Source organism: Bombyx mori, chromosome 19 (genome assembly GCF_030269925.1).
Source record: "Bombyx mori chromosome 19, ASM3026992v2".
NCBI classification, from domain to species: domain Eukaryota; kingdom Metazoa; phylum Arthropoda; class Insecta; order Lepidoptera; family Bombycidae; genus Bombyx; species Bombyx mori.
The window spans coordinates 14,043,641-14,069,435 of NC_085125.1; the positions used below are offsets into that span (position 1 = coordinate 14,043,641).

At 37.1% G+C, this 25,795-nt stretch overlaps 1 protein-coding gene across 1 annotated transcript in view; it reads right to left on the bottom strand.

The window, feature by feature from the left end:
* Positions 1-25,795, bottom strand: part of LOC101746462 (transcription factor sem-2) — a 118,313-nt gene that overhangs the window by 45,981 nt on the left and 46,537 nt on the right. The gene's annotated exons all lie outside the window — the stretch shown is intronic.

The following is a 25,795-nucleotide window of genomic DNA, read 5'->3' on the forward strand; positions in this document are numbered from 1 at the left end:
TAGGCCACGACGACTTCTAAAAGCATAAGCTTGCAAGTATAATTTTTTTATTATAGCTCGTGTAGGCTGACTAGCATAAGGCAGACCTGATGGTGAGTGGTTACCGTCTACTCATGGACGTCAACAATACCAGGGGCATAGCCAAGCCGTTACCTACCGTTTACATATATTTTTATACATTTTTTTCAACTTTACTAAATTCATTTCATAAATTTAAGAAAAAAATCTTTTGCAAGATTTCTATCGTATGTCATCATTTTTGGCAGCGAAAGTCTATTGACAACAACAGAACTCCAACTCCAGTTGTGGGATCACTTGGGATGGGATCAGTGTTCCAGTTGTGTGATCATTTGTCTATTGAAGCAAACGGAGTATGTGTTCGGTCATAAATAAACAAGAAATGTATGAGGAGAGTCGAAGACCGGGATCCGTGGCGAAATTTAAGAGATGCCTACATCCACCAGTGGACGGGTAAATGTAGACACCACTATGGACTGATGATGGACAAACTACATAAGACCTGTCTTACCATTTCAAATAATGGGACAGAGTTTGGTTTGTTATACTTCTGCGTCCCTTTTTTTAGTGGCAGATAATTCGACGTTCTAGAAACCCGCTATAAGTTAATAAATTAAATAACCAGAATAATGGAATCGTCTCGCCTCGTACAAGCGATTTGTCTAATGACACAACACGATTTACTGGCTTCTCGAAAAGACACACATTTTTACTTGAATTATCTTAAAAAGTTGACGTAGTCCTTTTCCAATCATCGATTCGTAACATTAAAATATTATAATTATTATGTTTTACTTTTGCTAATGTCATTGACATGTATTATGTATATTAGTTTAAATTTATTTGTCTGCTGTTTTGTTTTTTTTCGCTTTAATGAGCTTTTGCAGTGCGAAGTGCTTTAAAGTCCGGTGTGATTTATGTTAGTGTTTTGCGTTAATTTATTTTAAATGCTTTATTTTGTGGTAATATAAATTTGTCGCTTATAAAGCTGATGTTAAAACTTCTGAAGTTAACGGTCCTAGGATAAGATTTTCTTCAGTGAACCAACAAGACGCATATTTTAATTCCTAATTATAATTTTAGTAGTGATTCTGCCGCAAAGCAATCGTGCGTCCGGTACGAAAGATGGGACAGCTTCTATACAACTATGTATTGAGATTTGGATCTGACATCTAACCACCCGCAAAAGGGCGGTGAGCTTATTCACCTAACTACTATTCACTGGTGGTAGGACCTCTTGTGAGTCCGCACGGGTAGGTACCACCGCTCTGCCTATTTCTGCCGTGAAGCAGTAATGCGTTTCGGTTTGACGCGTGGGGCAGCCATTGTAACTATACTGAGACCTTAGAACTGATATCTCAAGGTGGGTGGCGCATTTACGTCGTAGATGTCTATGGGCTCCAGTAACCACTTAACATCAGGTGGGCTGTGAGCTCGTCCACCTATCTAAGCAATAAAAAAATAAGAATAATAATTCGCGATACAGAAAATAAGAAAAACCCATATGGTTTCAACACACACTTAATAGAGACATTTGATACTGCAAAACTGCGATTGCTAGGCAAAAAAATTGGTTGCCAGCTAGTATTGAATATCGAGTTTTATGGTATGTTATGGTATTAATTTTTTTATCAGTAACTAAAGACATATTTCCTGCGTTTAAATTAAAATTCCTAAATAAACAGGCTCTCAATTTTGCGTCCACGTTTCAGATTAACCAAACGGTTTTTTTTTTAAGTACAGCCGTAAATTTGAAATGTTGAAATGCCTATTAAATTCTTCTATTTGATTTTCAAATAGTAATCAAGAAATAACTAAAATTAATTTTATTGCACATGGGTAAATTGATTCACGACCTATCTGGTATTAAGGATGAATCGAGAAACTTGAGACAAATGTTTCAATTATTGTATTTAGATCTTCCAGCTATCAAACAGGAACAGATCACAGCTCCGCGGCAGATATAGATGGGATGGCGGTACACACTCATGCGAGCTTAGATTCCTCCTAACAGCAAAAGGTTTTAACGGCATTAATTTTGGATAATGATAAGATATGTAGCTAGTTTTGTTATAGCAATCAGGTAATGCGTTTTCATTATTAATTACAACGTAAAGGCAGTCTTAAGATATGAGATCGAAGACTTAGATTCATTGTGATAATGATTGTTGTATTCTTCAAAACGGAACATACTGTTGCTTCTCGGCAAATATGTGCAGCAAGGTGGTCTTTTGCTATGAAACTCTGCAATAATGGCCCCCGCTAATCGCTGCGCTTATGCAAACCACATCACCTTAATCAGAAGTAACAAATCTAAATCGTGTTCATAATCAAGTCACATTAAATTTATTTTAACTACCGTAATTGAGATTCAGTTTGTAGTTTTAAAATTTGTTGTTTTTGTTGTCGCCGCTAACGCGAGGTCAGAGGTAAACAACCTTAACGCCGGTCCGTTTCAACTTGAACCACGAGTTTGTTGGCTTTGAAACGACGGTTTTTTGCGTGATTCCGATATCTCAACAACAACAAAAAAAATACTGGGTGAAACAAAGCCGTCTTTAAAACGACCGCCGCGCCGTTCATGAAATTAAAAATACTAGAGGTCCCGCATTAGTCGAAATTCGACTATAATGAATTGGAATTGTAAGATTGTACACTATTATGATTGTATTTTATATTTCTATAATCACAAATTTCGCCAAGACTACACTATAAAAAATATTAACAAGGACAAACAATATTTAATCTCAATTTGACAACAGACGTCAAGAACAAAAGTTTGACAATAAATAGTATGCATGCGTGTGTGCGTCAAATACATGGTATGTAGTGTGTGTAATGTTTTCTTTATTGATTTAATGTATCTTTTATGCATTATTTAAAAAAAATTAGCATTGTGCACTTCTTCTCTATATTCTCTATAAAAAATGTGGAAAATTTCATACTCCTCCATCCGCGCAATTTTCGTAAAAAGGGATACAAAGTTTTTGCTTCACGTATTAATATATAGATTAACATCATTGCCAATGTTCATGGACTTTGAAAATGAGATCTCAATGTAGGTGTACCGTTTGGCATTGAGAAGTTTATGTTGCGTTCGTAAAAACAAAAAAATTAGTACAAGTATTTTAGGCTCAATTTACGAGTTCATGTTCAGTCTTTTTAGATTCGATCGAAAACGGTCTGCAAATGTTTTCTTTATTAATTCATTAAATTTCAGTATTTATTCTTTTCTGGTGGTAGGACGTCTTGTGAGGCCGCACGGGTAGGTACCAACACCCTGCCGATTTCTGCCATGAAGCAGTAATGCATTTCGGTTTGAAGGGTGAGGCAGCCGTTGTAACTATACTGAGACCTTAGGACTTATATCTCAAGATGGTGGTGGCATTTATATTGAAAACCTCTATGGGCTCCAGTAACCCAACCAGTCCACCCAACTAAGCAATAAAAAGATAGTAAAAACGCATTACTGCTTCACAGTAGAAATAGGCAGGGCGGTGGGTACCTACCAGCGCGGACTCACAAGAGGTCCTACCACCAGTAATTATGCAAATTAAAATTTGCGGGTTTGATTTTTATTACACGATTCTATTCCTTCACCGTGGAAGTCAATCGTGAACATTTGTTGAGTACGTATTTCATTAGAAAAATTGGTACCCACCTGCGGGATTCGAGCATCGGTGCATCGCTTCAACACGAATGCACCGGACGTCTTATCCTTTAGGCCACGACTCCAATTGTGTATTGTTAAGTCAAATGGTTTGTGCATTCGTGCGAAATTTCTGACGTCAATCCCGCTATATTTCTTTCTTAGTCGGAGAGAGGAAAAGAGGACATGTAAATGTATTTTTACAAAAACTACCGTTGCTGTTTAAAAAATTTACAAATGATAAATAATTTAACAGAACGTTTGATAATAATTAAGTCGAACGACACTATGACGCAGTGGTGACGTGTAGCCTAGTCTGGCGTCGAAAATCGGTCCAGATTTTATTCAATAGCTGCCGATAATGAGGTCGTTCACCTCCGCGATACGGCTGCGACCACTGTGATGACAAATCGCGTATTTGTTCTGTATCACATAATATAATATGAAGTATTTTTATCAGCATATTTGGGTTAGGTTAAGTGTGATAAAAAAAAAACGGTGAGGTTTCTCAAGGTCGTGTTGATGAAACGTAATGATATAACAGAAGTAGTAGTCGATGTCATCTATAGTCCATACAAAACTTTAAGAATAACACTAGGATTACTTTTAAACATTACTGATATTGAGGGTCAGATAGAAACATTAGGTTAGGAAGTAGTAGTCTAGTAGGTAGGTAGTAGTTTAGTAGGCAGCGGCTTGGCTCTGCCCTTGGCATTGCTGAAGTCCATGGGCGACGGTAACCACTCACCATCAGGTGGGCCGTATGCTCGTCAGCCTACAGAGGCAATAAAAAAAAAAGTAGTAAGTCATGTTTTTCTAGCTATACTGGATAGATGGGTCATGATTTCAAGTCACGCCAATGAAGATCTTGATGAGCTATTATGGTTGTGCTCTCTCAATTTGAATTTCTCTCAATAATCTAGGTCGATACTGGAATAGCTATACGACTCATCTCCAGCATCAACTATTAATTCCAAATCATCCATACGTACTGTAATCGTTAAATGTTTTATCTGCCCCACCCCACTCTATATATTTTATGCATTTATATTGTTTTAATACGTCATTATTTAAACTGCGTAGATATTTTAGTTGAACTTACCGACAACTGCAATTTTTCATCTTCTACATATCTTTAGTCTCTAAAGCGCTACAACTGGATTCTGGATTTTTATTTTCAAAATGCTTAGCAAAAATACTCCGTTCTTACCTGAAAGAAAAAAACGATTTACGGTAATTTAACGGTAAAACCATTAAGTCCGGAAACTACAACGAAACACACCATTGTGTCGATACAACTATACTTCGGTTGAATGACCGACCAATTTTTTTAATACATCGCCCAGATTTTAAAGCCAAAAAATAACTTTGAATAATACATGGCACATATTGAACGCGACGTTAGGGCTGGCTCGCATTAATTTTTCAAACGTTTGTAATAAATACTGGTTTGTGAATTAATTGATAGTCGATTTACGGTGCAATTGAGACTTTAATCTCGAGAATCAAGACGGATGGCGATCATCATCACGGTTCCTATAGGTCCCTAACAACTGCAAGATTGCCGTGAGCTTGTTACGAAAGCACACATTATGCATGGTACATCCTCCCAATACACTAACGGTGCTTTTAGGTACCTCAAGCACGGTCATCGTTCTCGTCGAACCCGTCGCTTGTGACGAAGGGCTCGACGAGTAAATTAACCCACAGACACAGCCCACTGAGTTTCTCGCCGAATCTTCTCAGTGGGTCGCGTTTCCAATCCGGTGGTAGATTCTGCGAAGCACGGCTCTTGCTAGGGTTCGTGTTAGCAACGTCGTCAGGTTTGAGCCCCGTGAGCTCACCTACTAGCTCGGCGAATCTAGAATAACCCCTTGAGGTTACTAGAATAGGTAGGGCAAAAAAAAATGCACAGTACAGGCGACGCTTAAATTTAAGATGCTTATTCTCTACCAACGTAGCGTTTATAGATATATAATAGTTTCTCATTAAATCGCTTCCGCTCTCTGAGTTTTTAACGTAAAGGCCCTTACGCTGTTTTGCATGCGAGCATCATTAATTCATTTATTCCAATATATCATGTTTATTCGTATTATATCCGTTTGTGTTGTATAAATAACGAATTTCGAGTGAGCGTATGCGTGTATTATACTTTAAAAACACATCCGCATAGGTTTTTAGTGTCGCATGGTAACTTGAACGGTTTGCATCGGGAATATGTAATCGTGGTCGCTAAATTGTGTAGTCAGATTTTGTTAGAGTTCTCCGACCCCGTCCTGTGTGTGTTCAGAATAGAGTTTAATTTCGTGATTGTTATTAGCACGTTTACTCGTCGAAGGGCGTATTGTGAGTCCGCGCGGGTAGGTATCATCCGACTTAGAGAGTAGGATAGCTTTTTTTTTTGTTTTTTTTATTATTGCCCTTGTAGGCAGACGAGGATACGACCCACCTGTTGGTGAGTGGTTACTGTCGCCCATGGATGTCAGCAATGCCAGGGCCAGAGCCAAGCCGCTGCCTACCGTTAAGCACTCTCCACAAGCTTCGCTTGAAGGCGAGGACAATGTGTAATTCAATTTAGTCATTTGAATTGAGGCATGCATGAGTAATAGTTCCGATAACCACATGTGACTAGTTAAACCGAACTTGTTCACACAATAAAAATATCTTATGTTATCGTCTTATTAAAATTGCATCCTAAATTAGCACTAAGTAAGCTCAGTAAGCCGGTCAGAACATATTTCAGTAGTCGTGCCCGGTCCGGATCCGTTCCGGAGGGATCCAAAGTTATGATTACTTTGCAAAGTCGTACATCATTTTTATTGTTGCAATTCGGTTTTTACCTTTCCCTTTTAATGGTAGGGTTGAGTTTTTGAAGGGATTTTTAGTGAGGTGAATGAGTTGTCGAGTTAGTGGCCCACTTGGTCTAACATAGTGAAAACTTATTATTTTGGTTTAAGTGTAACTGTGGAACAGAAGTGCAAAAAAGTCGTAAGATAAACAGTATAACAAGAATGAAATGAACTCAGTGGCATATGAAACAGTCTGCCGTGAAGCAGTAATGCATTTCGGTTTGAAGGGTAGGGCAGCCGCTGTCACTATACTTGAGACCTTAGAACTTATATCTCAAGGTGGGTGGCGCATTTACGTTGTAGATGTCTATGGGCTCCAGTGACCACTTAACACCAGGTGGGCTGTGAGCTAGTCCACCCATCGAAGCTTAGCGTTAGATTCATTATTTCAAACTACCTTTTTTTTGTTCTACCTAAGCTGAGATAGCTTTGAGAGGCTATTCCAGCGTAACCTTAACTAGTAGGTGAGCTCACGGGGCTCAAACCTGACGGCGTTGCTAGCACGAACCCTAGCAAGAGCCATGCTTCACAGAATCTACCACCGGATCGGAAACGCGACCCACTGAGACGATCCGGCGAGAAACTCAGTGGGCTCAAACTACCGTCGCCAAAGTATCAGCTTAAATTGCTGAGATCTTACGAATTCTATCAGGTTAAGATCGAATTAAGATTCTTATTTATAAGTTTGTTTGCGAAAATTGACCTCACCCTAAGAGAAGTACTCCAAAAAATGTTACAAGATTTTCAATTTAGCTTTCAAGCCAAATACAATTGAGGGTTTACTGGTGGTTGTACATAATGTCGGTCTGCAGGGTTAAGCTATGTTGTCTACTTACGAGTATACAACTGCTAACTGGTTATTTTACTCTCTGCCCCCCTCAGACGCCAACATTTTTGTTTTTTGACAACCCTACTTACTTATATTGCCTGTTTTCAGACTGCAATACATCTTACAGCTTTTGTTTTGCGAGACCCAAAGATAAACGAATAATAACTTTGTTTTATAAAGTAAATTTGATTTACAATGCTTGCTCTTTATTTATTATGTTTTACGAGTGAGTGAATAAATATTTTTGTCCAATACCACTAGACTATTGATACGACTCCTTGGTTTCGAAGTCGAAGCGTTAGTTGTAACGGTCAGCGGTGTTTTGTACAGTTCTCGTAACCGTGGTACCACGATCGAAGCTTGGCCAACTTTTGACAAGTCGCAACTTTTAGTTATTTGGAAGTGAAGTCATGTGAAGGATTAAACTAGGATCAAAGGCATGAACTATATTCTCTCTTTTTTTTCTTTTGACCTTCTTCGTGAATGTAATTTTAATTCTTCAAGCATTGTATTGCGAATATAACTATGTTCTGTCTATTTAGAACTGCTTAAAGGTTCTATATGCATCGGCCCTACGAATTCTCCGTCTTAGAAACAACAATTGCCAAAAATCTTTAACAATGAGTCGGGTCCAACTGGGACATCTTTTTTTTATTGCTTAGATGGGTGGTCGAGCTCACAGCCCACCATTAAGTGGTTATTGGACATTTACAACGTAAATGCGCCACCTCTCTTGAGATATAAGTTCTAAGGTCTCAGTATAGTTACAACGGCTGCCCCACCCTTCGAACCGAAACGCATTAGTGCTTCACGGCAGAAATAGGCATGGCAGTGGTACCTACCCGTGCGAACTAACAAGAGGTCCTACCACCAGTAAAAAGTATCAATATCAGGGCAAAACATCAGTCTTAACTAGTCGACTATGCTCTGACGTCACAAACGTAACCGCGATCATCAAGCGATATTGCCGCTTGGAATCAAGTAGGATTTAGTCATAACGATCGCTCAACTATTTATATTGTATTTTGGAAAAGATTAATGCATGTTCTATCGTAAAATTTACTACCGACATAGAGAACACGGTGCGCGCCCACACGTCATAAAAGTTTTTAAAAATATTAAAATATATATACCGCATAACGATTATGGCCGGCAATAAAATTAAAAAGCAATCGCTGTATCAACATAAAAAAGTATTTACGAAAAAAAAAATGTAAGTAAGTATAACGTTGCAACATACTATGTTCCGATTTACGTTACTCGTAAAAGCTCAGGATATATTTTTATGGGAACTTTAAAATTTGTACGTCTATAAAAAGCTTATGAGCTTCGAACATCTGGTGGCCAGTGACAGTTTTTAATCCTGTAGATGAATGGTCGTGTCATGGTGTTTCCAGGAGACAAGAAATTACGACAGAGAAAACGATATAAAAAAATGTTTTTTACATTGCACTAAATACCTTTATAACGCAGCAATGTAACAACAGTTGAGGCGCGGAGTCAATGAACTCTTGCAGCACGGGGGCGACTTGTGTTCTGTATACGATAAATGCCTTCATCTTGGATGCGAGCTTTGAACATGCTAAAATATTCGCTAAGAACATTTCGACTTTATACCATTAACTAGCGACCCGCCCTCGCTTCGCTTCGGAAACATTAAAACACACATGAAACCAAATAAATAAATGAAAATAATTAAAAAAAAGTAGCCTATGTTCATTAGGGACAATGTCGGCTTCTAATGGAAAAATAATTTTTCAAATCGGTCCAGTAGTTTCGGAGCCTATTCGAAACAAACAAACAAACAAATCTTTCCTCTTTATAATATTAGTATAGATGGTTGCCGATAATTTAAAGATTTTAAATTCCAATTGTTATTATATTAGTATAGTCATAATAACATTAGCAACTATATTTACAATAGCGATCTTAAAGTATATGCTACACAAAATAATAATGAAAAAATAACACAGAATTCCACATAAAAAAGACCTATGCCCAGACTCGACCTTAGAACTCTTAATGTGTCAAAACAAAAATTAGTTTTAGCTTGGTTAACAATCCATAAAACCTTACACAACTCGACAAATCGCACATCTGAAATCACTCGTGCGACAAACTAAGTTAATAAAGATACAACACAAGAACTAAAATCAAATTCAATAGTTAGAAATAACCATTATAATAATTCACGAGACAAAACCGAACAACAACCATAATATAGAATCTATTTCAATACCAGACCTTATGAAGGTAAAATAAACGAAGCGAGATTTTATTTTAGCAAGCGTATATTCTGTTTTCGTTGAGTACCACGGTAATTTAGAGTTACGGATGCAGGGACGGAATCGGAATTAATTAGGGGTCATTTTTGTAGCGAACATTAAACCCCCAGAACTAAAGTCGCTTATTCTGTACAGTACTGAAACATGTTGTTACAGTTTAAGATAATCTGTCTGTTGTATAATAAGTGTAAAATAAGTAGAAATAACATGATTCTCTTAATTTTTCTCGGTATTAAAAAGTTTTCTAATTAATTATTTAATTTACATTATATAGTTAGATATGACATATATAGACAATTTTTTTTGTATTTGTATAAAAAAACGCTAATAGAAAATATCACCGGGTAAGATTGGTTTGAAGGATTTTTTTTTTTTAGTACCTTCGCCATCCATTGAGTCCCACTTAGCAATAAGCGGTTAGAATAGGAATAACTAAAATCATTCATGTTTCACTTAGGAACAATATATACAATGTACTTGTTACATTAACGTATAAAACATTGAATTTGAACACATCATTTCCAGAGTTCGAACACATCTATTCCATTTAATAATCTCGCGGGGGTAATATTATTACTTTCCTCGATCCATTCCTGCAAAAGGGAATAAGAGGGGGGCAACCACTTCCTTCGGGGTGGCAGGCAGCCAACCAAGCATGGAATTGCGAGGGTATCTGTATCAGGTACACACATAAGCAGTAAATACGACTTTTAGTTCCAAGTATCGCTTATTATACAAGTAAACGAGACTTTTTTATTTTTTTATTATTTTTTTGACAAAAACCCCTTTTATAGTGGCTACGTTGGGACCATTATCGGAAACTTTATCAAGTGATAGAAGTTCTGGTAATTTCTGATAGGATACCGTTAAAAATGTGATATCAATACGCAATGAAAAACAAATTAAAATCAGGTGACACGCGTCAAGCACCATCATACATGCAGATGACGACGGCAAATTCTTTGTCGGTTTGACGAGATATTGTCATTGTGTTAATTCTGATTTTACTAGTCTTCGTGATCATACAGGCTTTGTAAAATACATGGTGCAATATCAAGACGTCAATAGCCAAAACAATGCAAAAAAGTTATATGCTAGACTTTTATTTATTTATTGCATAAACGAGTGGACGAGCTCACAGCACACCTGGTGTTAGGTGGTTACCGGAGCCCATAGACAACTACAACGTAAATGCAGTCACCCACCTTGAGATATGAGTTTTAAGGTCTCGGTATAGTTACAACGGCTGCCCCGCCCTTCGAACCGAAACGCATTACAGCCTCACGGCAGAAATAAGCACGGTAGTGGTACCTACCCGTGCGGACTCACAAGAGATCCTACCACCAGTAACAATTTCAACCTCAATCTTCTCGGTGATGCATAACGTTGACGACTTTAAAAAAGTCTCAATTTTTTTTCCACAACATTTTTAATCGAGTGACAAAAAAAACAAAAAAAAAACGGTTACCCAAAAAAGGTAACGTCTTTAATTATCTTATTTAAACTATAAAATTTAGACTCCTGTGATAATTCGTTCGTATTTAAATCCCGTTGTACATATATGGTGACCCGTCAAATGTGGGCGGTTATTAACAGCTTGTTATGAGCATACGAAGGTGCATCGTAGTAGCCAAGTTAGGTTGTGTCCGGATCATTTTACGAATCGTAAATTTTGATAATGAATATTTTAAATTTAATTTTTTTAGGTTATGATTATCAACAATTTTCGATTAATTAGTATAATCTGTTAAGTCGGTCCGCGATGATTTGTTAATTGTTGTGTATAATAAAACCACTTAGTATTTATTCAAGAGTTGTATTCGAGATTACTGGCAAAATAAAAATTCTGTCCTTTTTTATTGCCCTTGTGGGCTGACGATCATACGGCCCACCTGATGGTGAGTAGTTACTGTCGCCCATGGACGTCAGCAATGCCAGGGGCAGAGCCAAGCCGCTGTCTACCGTTTAATATACTCCACAAGCTTCGTTTGAAGAAGGACATGTCATAGCGCTCGGGAAGCACCGTGGAGGGGAGCTCATTCCAAAGCGGTATGGTAACTGGCAAAAAAGATCACTGGAAACGCAATGTTGATGAACGCAGTGGCCCCAGATAGAATACTCCTAGTCTATGTAGAAGTTAATCAATCATATTCAGTGCGGTAGGTGGAGACTAGGATTCCTGTTCCAGTTTGAATGGTGGCACAAAGTCTTTGAGTAATATGATTGTGACTTCAATCTTCAACTTTAAGATTTTTCTTGTCGTGATGTCGATCAGCCGGGGAATCCACTTAATATCAGATGAACCCGGTCTAGTTACTACAGTTTTATACATTGTTGAAAAGCAGATAGTGCATTGTTTTTATTTGACAAATAATAATACCATTGTAATTCGTCAGCACCAAAACGAATATAATATATTTTATATATCAGATCAGATAAAAATACTAATAAGGTAACCAGCTCTCGGCTAAATTTGTTTATCGATACGTGAAACACGGTTCTGTGGCGTGGAAGAAACGATTACACGACGCTCCAAATATCATACTGCAGAGCTGACCGTGTTTTATAAGTATATGCATATAATTTTGTATTTTAAAGCCTTTTTATCTTGCGCATTCTCAGATGGCAACCCTAAATCCTAAGAGTCCGCTAATTGCAGGCCCTAGAGAAGGTACTTCAATAGTAGTAAGTAAATAGTTTAAACAAAGGCTAGATTAAGCATTCGTAGCGTCCACAAAAACAACACTGATTATCTAAAATCTAATCCGACTAGATCTTAATTTAATTTCACTGCACGCAATGTACCCGCTTAAAAATCTGATACGTGGGGTACACGACCCCGTGTGACGGGATATCGCATTGCCTACCTTCACTTTAGTTTGCGGGTTCGCTAAATTTATATTTGAACAAATCAAAACCAAAAAAAGTTCAGGACTTTCTTCTCCTCTGTTTGAGAAGCGATATTCTTTATTGTTTGGTAAATTTATCGTGTTATCAATTCATAATTATTATATAAAAAAAATCTTCACTTTTTCAGGGTACAATGACATGTTACGCTAAACAATACAATTTTTTTTTGTAAAGCATTAAATCAATTTAAACTTTATTTTGTTAGTTATTGTGGTCGATTTTCGGCTACTTGTTTAAACTATAAAAAGTATTCACGCCAAATCCCGCTAAAGAATGACTGACTTTTCAACACTTCCCGTAGTCCTTGTGTTCATGTCATTGTAACATTCAGAATTTACTATGTATTATATCGGCAGCACCCATAATAGACCATGGTTAGTTGCTTTCACTTAAGTTTCTGCATGGAGGTCATTGTGTAACAGGGTTGTGACTTACATAGTTTATTGGATGAAATTCAGTTGAAACAACAACACATACATAGATGTTAGAATATTGGCGAAAATAAGACCTAAGGCATTGTACATCGGATATCCAAAAGCCAAAATAAACTTTTTTGCTAGATTTATATAGAGGTCCATAAATATAAATATACACATACTCAATAAAGTTTAATGCAATCATTTTAAGGGGTGGCTGCTAAATTATCCAAGGGCTAGCACTTAGTACTAATACTAGCATAGAAGCCCGTTAGGGGAAGATCTACTCAACGATATTGAAATCACTGATAACACAATAATGTCGTAACAAATTCCTAGGTGTGATCACGAGTGCTCAATAAAATATAATTTATTTCAAAACCAACTGTATTTTTTTATTATAAAAATACTCAACGTAATTTTCTACACATTTCTTTACTTAGATGAGACAGCCCTAAGTTCATTTGTTGTATAGCATACTTCCTAGTACATTTACCTTGATATAGTTTGATTTTTTTTAGTTTTTAGGAAGGCGACCAGCGATTGTTGACCTTCAAGCTATGTTTAAATGTGTTTATGTCTAAAACCTTTTAGAGTGGATTGGTTAATCAAATAAGTACTCACTTTTTATTTTATTTTAAAGAATCTCAAAATTTCTCCATCTTCACGACGGCATAACTAACGAAGTAATCTACGCTACTCTATAAAAGGCCATTTAGACTAAGGAATTAAGAACAAACTAACATTTTTGGATTTATATGGTAGGTACTGGTGGTAGGATCTCTTGTGAGTCCGCACGGGTGGGTACCACCACCCTGCCTATTTCTGCCGTGAAGCAGTAATGAGTTTCGGTTTGAAGGGTGGGGCAGCCGTTGTAACTATACTTGAGACCTTAGAACTTGTATCTCAAGGTGGGTGGCGCATTTACGTTGTGGATGTCTATGGGCTCCAGTAACCACTTAACACCAGGTGGGCTGTGAGCTCGTCCACCCATCCACGCAATAAAAAATAAAAAAAAATTATATGTACTTCATTCACACTGTTAAGTAAACTTACTCGTTGCGTATACCGATAACACACAATATAATAACAATTACAGGGCAAATACCAATTACTGTTTTCGATCGGGAATCGAACGTGGATTCTGTGGTACAACAGACTTATGGTTAACCACCCAAACAACGAGATTATCTATTCAATCGCAAGATAGTCGCGACAAAAATAAACAGGATAATAGAGTCCTTGCTGCAAGCAATATACTCCAAGATCAGTATTTAAAATGTGCTTTTAAATTTCTGACGTAAAAATATATTATATCAATTAGTTTTGTATTATTTTAACTCCTTCTTTACCATAAGCTAATTTAGTAGATAAAATTAAAAAAGAAAACATTTTGAACATTAAAAAGAATTACTTGCTCACAATAATACGGTATTAAATAGTAATAAACGCTTATTCACTTTGTGTGTGTATAATTTAACTAAATAGTGCGGTATTCTTACGATCTTCATCGACGGAATCACGCACTGTGCTGTGTAACGCCCATGTCACATTAACCGAGTTACGGCGACAAGCTTAAGCGATTTGCTCTTCCTCCTCGTGTCGTTTCCTTACTGCTGAGGGTCGTGACCATTATATGTCGACAGGATTTTGCTCTTTGTAATGTCCCGCCAGCGTCTTCGATCATTGGCCACATGAAGGGCGTCGTGGAATGGGATCTCTAGTGTGGTACGGATTTGGTCGAAGCACCTTGTCGGACTGCGCCCGCGCGGTCTCTTTCCCTCAATCTTCCCTGTCACGAATAGTCTCTCTAAGCTATCCGGTGTTTTCCGAGCAATATGCAGATCGCGGGAATAGATAGATAGATGATGGTCGATAGTGATATAAACGAAGCGAGTTCAGTGGTCACTCACGTCAAATTTATAAAATGATATGAAATAAGTTATGAATATTCGTTTGCCTCGGACGGCTATCATATGAGCAAAATAATATATTCCTTCTTATTTATTTTAAGACATAATTTAAATAGATCTAATTTATGCAAACGGAAAAACTTATAAAAAATCATTGTATATAATATGTCGAATTGTTGTCTAATATTATAATAATTTTTGTTAACACTTTCAACATTGGTACATACCTTTCAATAAAAACATACATCTATATGTAAATATAATATGATAGACCGGTGTACTCTTTTTTTGCCCTAGATCTTCCAACTTTATTATCTACTATTGCTCTGTTACAAATTGGTAGGAATTTTTGGACCAATTAAATGGATGCGTGTTTTGTCACAGCAATGAGAATGATAGTGCAAAACTTCTTCGTGGGACTCATAATACCTAATCACTAGTTATTAAGTCAATTAATGAAACAGAATGAGTTTTTTTTTTATTGCCCTTGTAGGCAGATGAGCATACGGCCCACCTGATGGTGAGTGGTTACCGTCGCCCATGAACTTCAGCAATGTCAGGGGCAGAGCCAAGCCGCTGCCTACCTACCTTTAATTTTGTTATTCTTCTTCTTATTCGATTTTCGACACAGCGTGCGTGATCGTTATGTAGCTGATGATTTGACGCTTCTTACTATGCTCTCCATCTCTACCTGTTCTAGACTATTCTGCTGCACTAACACGATGTTATTATTATGTTTTTTAACTGTTAAAGTTTCACTTCCCTTCAGAATTTTATCCGGCCATAGTCGCAACACAATAAGGAAGCTTCAGTAAGCTTCATCATTCAAACTTATATTATAAATCCGAAAGTAAGTTAGTTTGTTTTTTAGTATTTTTTACTTAACCGATCTTAACCGATAATATCCAGTAAATAAGTACTAAGATATTTATTATACAGTAAATTCAAATTCAAAATTCAAATTCAAAATCATTTATTTCAACTTAGATGTCAGTATGACACACTTGTTGAATGTCAAAATACAAATAACGATGTTAACTCTACCACCGGTTCCAAAAAAAGCCACAGTCCTGAGAAGAACCGGCGAAACAAACTCAGCGGCCTTTTTTTTTTTAGTAACCGAAGTAACCGAAGCCGCGCATAAAGCCAGTCAAATTATCGAACATCGTTGTGTAATCAACACCAAAAATTAAAAACAGTTGAATCGCTAAAATAACATCACAGAAACACCTACCTTAGCGCACAACCTTCATAGTAACGTATTTACGTTTTTTTTTTTTTTTGAAACTCATTTCGTAACAATAAAACCATCCATTGAACTGATTATAATCGTGAATTAGTTTGCGTGCTCCTTCTCTGTTTCCGACCGGCCACTATACAGAGTGTTACAAAACAACTGTTTTAAATATTTTTGATGAGAATCTTTTTTTTAGTGCATTTGTCCACCCATCTAGGGTGGACAAATTCACGGACCTGGTGTTAAGTGGTTGTTGGAGCCCACAGACATCTACAACTTGATCTTGAGACATGAGTTGTAAGGTCTCACTTTTTACAGTACAACGGCGACCCCGCTCTTCAAATCGAAACGCATTACTGCTTCACGCCAGCAATAGGCAGGATGGTGGTACTTACCCGTAAACGCACAAGACGTTCTACCACCAGTAAAGACGGTCCTACCGCCGGTAATAGTTATTACTGTTCACGAAGTTTCAATAAACTGTGGGTTAGCAGAAGTAGTATTATTTCTACATATTTTTACCTTACTTAGTTAACGAGAAACATTGTACCTAGACTAAGTATTAATACTAAAAAACCCCAATTGCTCGCATTAAAAAGTTTTATAAGCTAAGTATTCTGAATATATATTTAGAACACCATGTACATTCCCCTCGTATTATAGTGAACGTAAAATTTACCTATTTACAAATCTTCCGCCTTAATAGTGGCTTAGTAATTAACTTGTCAACTGTAAATTGAGAGTTGAGTTAAACTAAGTTAAAAGGTATGGCGATTTGTGAACAGATACCTTCTAAGGTTAATGAATTAATTTCACGTTCATCATGTTTATTCCTTATGCTTTCGGAGTCACAGATGATTGTTGGATGCTGGTGGTAAGATTAAACGGTAAAGTCATGGTATTCTGGCGTAGGGATCTAGGATCATATTCAACATACTTGATTTATAAAAAATCAAACCAGACGTGTTTCATCACACAGCCTCAAACAAAAATTGTCTCCTGTGTAATAACGAAACACATACTTGAATATGTTTATCCCAAATACAAAATGTCTTTAACAAAGATATTGAATCCGATTGGGATTCAACTTAAATTCCGTTGTTATAGGTTAGCACTAAGCCAACATGGTCATCAAGGTGGTGTAGCTACGTTACTTGTTCGAAACCAATCTGTGCGTTTTTGAGTTTTTACCATGGCAACACGGGTATGGTAACCCTCAGACATAGATTAAAAGTTTAGAACGGATAAGGCTTTTGCACCATCTAATTGGAGTACATGCAGTAGAAACAGGTAGAATGGTCCTGTAGCAATTTCTATGCTATAAATGATTAGCACGAACTCAAAAGAAATTGAGATTTGAGATTTAGATTGAGATTTAGATGTCGTCGTGGCCTAAAGGATAACACGTCCGGTGCATTCGTGTTGAAGCGATGCACCGGTGTTCGAATCCCGCAGGCGGGTACCAATTTTTCTAATGAAATACGTACTCAACAAATGTTCACGATTGACTTCCACGGTGAAGGAATAACATCGTGTAATAAAAACCAAACCCGCAAAATTATAATTTGCGTAATCACTGGTGGTAGGACCTCTTGTGAGTCCGCACGGGTAGGTACCACCACCCCGCCTATTTCCGCCGTGAAGCAGTAATGCGTTTCGGTTCGAAGGGTGGGGTAGCCGTTGTAACTATACTGAGACCTTAGAACTTATATCTCGAGGTGGGTGGCGCATTTACTACATTTTTAATCAAAGATCTGAGGATCGGGACCAGTTAACCATTTCAAGCCTTATTTTCTCCCTTAACCAAGTGATCTGTTTGTTTCTGATTTAGTTTTTTCCTAATCTATTTGTATCTCTTTAACATTGATATTCGATCATTCCCTCTGATCGAATTAGATTAACATTTCTAGGGCTGTGATATTAAAAAGGAATCAAAGATCTGACGATCAGGACCAGTTAACCATTTCAAGCCTTATTTTCTCCCTTAACCTAGTGATTTACACAATACAACCACTAAGTACTTCTAAGTCATTATTATTATTGGCTCTGCGTGGCTTGATAAGCCAATAGTCCATTCAACAATATCAAGAAACAGCGAGGAGTCCCATGTAAAATATATCGTTTGGTTATTGGTCATACATATATTGAGACCTTTTGATGCCATGTTAAGTACATATGTCTTATCAAACAGTTAATTCTGAAATACAGCTGTATTTTACCAAATATGGATACCACATATATGGATAGATATATACCCATAAGTGAAATAAAATCTTGAAGATACAATCTTAATCGAGATGATTTTAGCATCCAATTATCGTAAGCAAACAATAAAGAAAACCATAAAACGTAAAAAATAAACGTAAATTGATAATAAATAATACGGAATCCTCACAAAATAGTATTTGTAATATATTCTTTAACATTTTCAAAATAGAGTTCAAAATTCCATGTCGTTTTGGGTTCTGAGCCTAAGAAATATCCGTACACACGAATGTAGTCTGTAAATGTGTTATCCTAAAGGTGATTATAGTTTGGAACGTTAAGTCATATAGCCTTGTGTCAGGGTCTGCGTAGGCGCTAAGAAAACGACGCTCGGTATATACAAATGAAAGATTTCGCAAGATTTTACGAAATACAACGTTCAAATAAACGCTGCATGTTGCTTAATTTATGTTATTTTGTGACTCTTAATACTGATAAAGTGGAGTTAAAGGTATTATAGCAGGGAGGATAATGAATTTATTTTACTTGGGAAACAGACAACAAAATCAATCAAATTGCCCCACAGAAATTGCGTGATCCAAAATAATGTACCATGTTAACCTTGTAATTTCTTTAACTAAATAGCTCGACTTGTATCATGTAGTAGTTAAATTACTGGTCTCCTTGACGTCGTCAACCCTTCTTGATGATTGTAGGCCGTGAAATGGAAAATCATCATAGGAATTTATTGGAAAGGATAAAATACATCTAAACATGATGACTGATGACCGAAGACCATACAGATGTGAGCCATAAATGATAAAGAAAGAGGTAAAAAACACACATAGAAAAAGTGAAAATTTGTCTTCGTGCCAAAAAGAAAGAAAGGATGACGAAATAATTAAAATTGAAGCTATTTAATAGCAAAGCGAAAAACCATTATAATTAAACATATGCATTTTATACAGGTCAGGACATTGAGTCAAAATAAAGATAAATGTTTGTAGTATCAGTCGTTGATACCTAAGTGTGCAATTTTTAAGATAATCGGGAATATTCCGTTACTTAGATAATATTATAAACAGGTTGGGTTAGCATGTTAAAATTTGCATTGGATGAGATCTTTGTCGCAGCCTCGTGACCTATTTCACATGTTATATCAGTTAATCACAGTTAATAGTAGCCTTAACTGTATTCACAAATGCTCACGGTAGGTACGAGCTTACATGTTCACTAAAAGCTAAGTTTAGAAATTACTTTGCACTCATTGTTATCAATCGATGAAGTCGTGATTTTATAGACCAAGATTTAGCATTTAATTTGTTAAGTGGATAACTTATCGTCAAAAAAATAAGACGAATTCAAGAACAAGATGCCGCACACCAAATAACAGATGCCATCAAAATCGAAACGCAATAATAAATTCAATAAGCGAAAAACCTCGTTTCTGTATCGTGAAAAAGATCAACAAAATAAAAGTTGAACACAGAAAAAAGCTTCGAGCCTCGCAACTTTTATCGAGGCTTGAAAGTTAATAAAAATCGCTTGCAAATTATTCTGGAAAACTTTACTGTAAACAAGCCGATACTGGTTTTAAAATTCCTTCGTGGTTAGATGAAATTCTAATACGTCTGAATTTTATTTAAATTATTATTTTCGGTTTTGTTGTTACCTTTGATCGCCTTGAACTAATTAAGTGTAAGTGATCCATGGGTTTGATTTTTTTATTGTTTAGATGGGTAGATAAGCTCATAGCCTATCTGGTATTATATGATTACCGGAGTCTATAGACATCAACAACATAAATGCCACCTCCCACCTTGAGACAAGAGTTCTACGTGTCAGTTTTACAATACAGAATGCCTCACCCTTCAAACCGAAACCTAACTGCTTCACTGCAAAAATAGGCAGAGTAGTCTACCTACTCATGCGGGCTCACAAGGCGCCTTAACTGCAATAGGGTCTGATCCTGGTTTTTAGCCAACGCTACTAAGCTAGAAGCATAAAAAAAGCTTACTGTAACCGGTGCTCAGTCGAGATGTTATACTTAAGGCAACACTCAATTAGCTATTTTAGATCGGCCAATACCTTTATTGTGGTATCGCTCTCTATCATTCATCGGTAAAGACTACAAAGGGATTTAGCTGACAAATTATACTCTTCATTAATCTAGGGATGTTCGATAAAGTCGAAACGTATTTTGTTTAAAAAAAAATCAGCCTTTGCTTAAGAGACTTAACCGTTTCAATCAATTCTTGAGGTCAGCCGTGAGCACCCGAAAACAAACTTCATGGTGAGTTTCTGAATGAATAAATAACGGGTACAAACGATCATCTTCGATGCTCAACTTCAATTCCCTTATAGGAACCAGAGACTGATATGTACTTATTTACAAATATTAAATGCCCAGACGAAGACCAAACAGACGCGTTCAACACAAGAACGTTTGCCCGATGCGGAATCGATACCTCGGCTCAACAGTCAGGGGTGACAAATTTTAATGCTCCTCTACCGATTCAGAATTCAGTAATTAGTTGACAGTAACAACAGGTTCTTAGTTTTCTTCAAGCCGGTTAATTATCACATTTAGTAAAACGTTAATTTTATCATACAACAGTTTTTCAATTGCATTTGAACATCTAATGATGTTCGGGGTGAATGTTAGACATACAATTAAGTCTGTAAATGATTTTAGTGTATGCCAATCAGAGTGTGTCTAACTAGTAAAAATAAATGAAACTGTAGTTATAGCCTTTGTTTTCGTAGTAACAGGCTTGAATTCAATCCGCAAGCTGTTGTCCACTGACATAAATGTAAACAACCAATTTATATAGTTTCATAAGTTAAAAGATTTTAGAATCACATGTATCCCCCTAACCATTGCTAAAGGAACAATTTGCCTGTTTGTATATTTATGATGTCCATTAGCAGCATTGATTAAACTTAATCAGCAAGCACGTCGTCTATTTCCTTGGACAAAATAGATTTTAATCACTAAATATCTAAAAGGTTCCAATTTAAAATGTTAATTTACAGAACTTAAACCGTAAAAGACACGTAGAGTCCCCGCGATTAAAGCTCCGAAAGTTCGGCCCGTCTACGCTGATTAATGAATTCATTAATGATGAATGAGAGCTTTCGGATGAAAGATTAGAAAATGGCGAAGCTTTACTTTATGAAGGCATTGACTTTTCGTAATTGAAATTGTCGTTTTCTTATGAAGTACTTTGCCAGAGTTGAATAATTAACTAGAAGCTTTTAGTGGGCTTTTGTTATTAGAAGTTGAATACGGTATCCAACAAATCTAATATAAACAAAGGTATATTACCAGGTTCGAACCTGTAACCTCATAAATAAGAGGGATGCCTGATACCAGCTGTACCCGACTGGACTTTACCAAAGAACATTTGCAGTCTTATAAAAGTCTCGTATTCATAGACGTGGGGTAAATGAGCAAAGTTAGCAACATGTGTTGTCTGTATAGAGACCCTATTCGAAAGACAGAAAGAATTATATTCATAGGTTTCCATTTTTATTATTGTTCAAGTAGATTGTATTTTTTTATTAGCCCCGTTGATTCGCCGGTTATTATACATAGATATTATATTACACATTGAAACCGATTGGAAACCGATAAGATGCGCGGTGCATTCCCATTGAGGTATACAACTATGGCTGTATTCGAATCTCGCAGGCAGGTACCAATTTCTGTAATGAACAACTTTCTTAACACAATTTCACGCATTACTTCCACGATGAAGAGATAACAACGTGTAATAGAATATCAGTCAAGACCAAAAAAATATATATATTTGTGGTAGGCCGTTTTTTTTTTTTCCCTTTAAGGCAGACGAGGATTCGACCCACCTAATGGTGAGTGGTTACCGTCACCCATGGACGTTAGTAATGCCAGGGGCAGAGCCAAACTGCTGCTTACTCTCCACAAGCCTCGTTTGAAGAAGGACATGTCAGCGCTCGGGAAACACCGTGGAGGGGCGCTAATTCCAAAACCGGATGGTACGTGGCAAAAAATATATCTGGAAACGCACTGTGGATTTGCATTTGGATGTGCGATGGATTGTGAGCCCGCACGGGTAGGTACCGCTTCCCTGTCTATTTCTACCACGAAACAGTAATATTTCTGTTTTGAAGGATTAGGCAACCGTTTTACAATAGAATTGAGACTCTAAAACTGACGTCTCAAAGTGAGTAACGGCTTACTTTGTTAATGTCTATGGGCTCAGGTGAGCACTTCACATAAGGTGGGCGTTAAGCTCGATCACCAGTCTAAGGAATGAAAAATTAAGAGGCTGAAATTTCATCACCATCAAAAATCATCAACCAGAATATCGGATTGTTTCATTGCGTAGAGAAACAATATCAATCTGGGGCTTTGACAACTCCTCGAAAACTAAAAACAAATTCGGAAGGCCCAACGAGAATTGCTATATAGGCCCAGAGCATTATTTAGTAATCAAATATACAATCAACAATCAAATTAATAACGTTATGCTACATTAAGCAATGCTATTCCGAGCAAGAAATATTTCCCTTTTCTTCCCTAAATTGCTTTACGTATATTCTTTTCGACAGGGGATAAGCATAACCGATCGAGCCGAGAGAAAAAAAAAAACTTTTGATCATTATATAAATAAGTTCTTGTTTTGTTAACACAAGTTTTGCTTACTGCGATTCCTTTTTGTTTATTACCGAGAATTATTGATGGGCGGAGGATGTTTGTCGCGCACTGAACTCACTTCGGCTCTTGGGTGGAATTAAGTTGTTACGTAACGAATGATAATTGACTTCGATGGTAACGGAGACCGGGTATCAAACTGCTAGTTTGCTAACGTAATCTGAGATGTGCGCTGGAATTAGTTTGGGCGATCGTGAAATAAACTTGACCATAGAATTTTGAGCAATTTATAAGATAAATGTGCTCAATAGAAGCGATAATACCAGGATACAGATTAGTGACAGATGGCATTCTTGAAGTAAATGCGTACTTAATGCGTTTTCACGTACAACTTCTAGACGAAGAGGTACTAGGCAAAGCTGGTTCTAATGGTCCACACGGTGAGGTATTAAGATCCTGTCTATATCTGCCACGAAATAAACTTGGTGGCCATTCATATATACTAAACAAGACAGATAAACAGCCCAAATGAACGATTCTAGAAAACTTTGTTCTCATAACTTTAATAATTCCATTGCGGAATCAATCAAACGGATCCCACAAAACTTAAATTACGGCGCGTGAAATTTTTATCATTACGATTTCGATACTAAAACAAAAACATTATAACTCGATACAGAAGTTGGGGAGGCGGACGACGGACAAGTCCTCCCCCTCGCTGTCAATTACAGTGATTAATGAAGGCCCCGAATATTGAAACGTTTATAATGTGAACGGAAAAGTGTAATATTACTCGGTACTGCGATTGTATCGATTATGTGGATGAAGACTGACTTGACCATGATTCGGTGCATTTTATTTTAGTCCACACTAATCAACAGCACATTTAATTTGATATAGGAGCTCACAGCCCACCTGGTGTTAAGTGGTTACTGGAGCCCATAGACATCTACAACGTAAATGCGCCACCCACCAATGCAAACCGAAGCGCATTACTGCTTCACGGCAGAAATGGGCAGGGTGGTGGTAACTACCCATGCGGACTCACAATATGTCCTACCTCCAGTAATTAAGCAAATTATAATTTTTCGGGTTTGATTTTTATAGCACGATGTTATTCCTTCACCGTGGAAGTCAACTGTGAACATTTGCTAACTACGTATTTCATTAGAAAAATTGGTACACGCCTGCGGGATTCGAACACCGTTGCATCTCTCGATACGAATGCACCGGACGTCTTATCCTTTAGGCCACGACGACTAAATAAAAGTCAACCTAGGTTTCTGTCGTTGAAAAGGGTAGGGTTTAAAATTGGTACCCCACCATTATCGGAACCATTACAATCAATTTATGTCATCCCTTTAATTTACTATTATTATCCCCCCGTTTATATCAAAGATGCACAAAAACAACACTACACGTAAATAATCATCAATACAAAACTGCCGACCAAATAACCGATACCTGAAAAACAATTTCAAATTCCAACAATTCATTTTTGAAACCAGCAAACCCGCAGCGCGCCGCCACCAGAAATGAAATATGCATGTAACTTCGAGTGCCACGTCAAAAACTCATATTGGTAGGGCACTAGGGAATCGAAAACGTTAGACGAGAGCCCACATTCGCATATTTGTTCAAAGTCGCATTCAAAAGTTGAACGCCAAAGTTGGACGAACGACGCTTCACCGTGTCCCCTGTGTCGAGAGACCGAATTAAACATTTCCAGATTCTGAGTAGAAATTAAATTATAAATTCAAAATTGATTTCAAGAAGCGCCCGCTGTGTTGTATGAATGGCGTACGAAATCCATAATTCCTATGCCACCCATTTACGTTTCTTTAATGGAAAAATTATTGATAGTTCCTAGTACATTTCCATGAGTAAGCACTTTGTTTAAGGAAATCGAATTCAATGATTTATTTATCGTGTTGTACCTATTATTTCCTGTTTTTGTAACACTTCAAATCAAGGCCTCTAATAGGATAATCTTCTTCGATTGTGATTTAAATTACTTTCTTCAGCTTTAAGTGGTTCATAGATTGCGGAATAATCGATATCGAAATATTTATAACTAGACTAATGTTTAGAAGTGGTCGTGACCTTTAGGCAAGATATATCTTGCGATGCACCGGTGTTCGAATCCCGCAGGCGGGTACCAATTTTTCCAATGAAATACGTACTTAACAAATGGTTGACTTCCACGGTGAAGGAATAATATCGTGTAATAAAAATCAAACCCGCAAAATTATAATTTGCGTAATTACTGGTGGTAGGAACTCTTGAGAATCCACACGGGTAGGTACCACCGTCCCGCCTATTTATGCCGTGAAGCAGTAATGCGTTTCGGTTTGAAGGGTGGGGTAGCCGTTGTGACTATACTGAGACCTTAGAACTTATATTTTAAGATGGGTGGCCCGTTTACGTTGTTGATGTCTATAAGATGTCTATGGGCTCCAGTAACCACTTAACGCAGGTGGGCTGTGAGCTCGTCTACCAATCTATGCAATAAAATAAAAAAGGCAAAATCAAATGCTTAGCACATTTATACTGTATTTCTAATTCAAAAGTGCGGTAGTAAAATACTGCGTATTCAGGAATATCGAAAAAGCAATCTTCAGAACCATTACTTGATAAATGTATAGCTTACAAAGGTGAAAGAAACAGAGACAGAATTCTCTGTAACGGGAGTATCGTTGAGGAGATAGCGAAAGATCTCAATAGACAATCGTCTCGTGATATCGGGAGCGAGCCAGAAAATAGACAGTTTGTAAAAGCAACCGCCTTTCCCTTAGTTGGCAGCATCTAGACATTTTTATAGCGACAGTTAACCGCAATCAAGTGGATC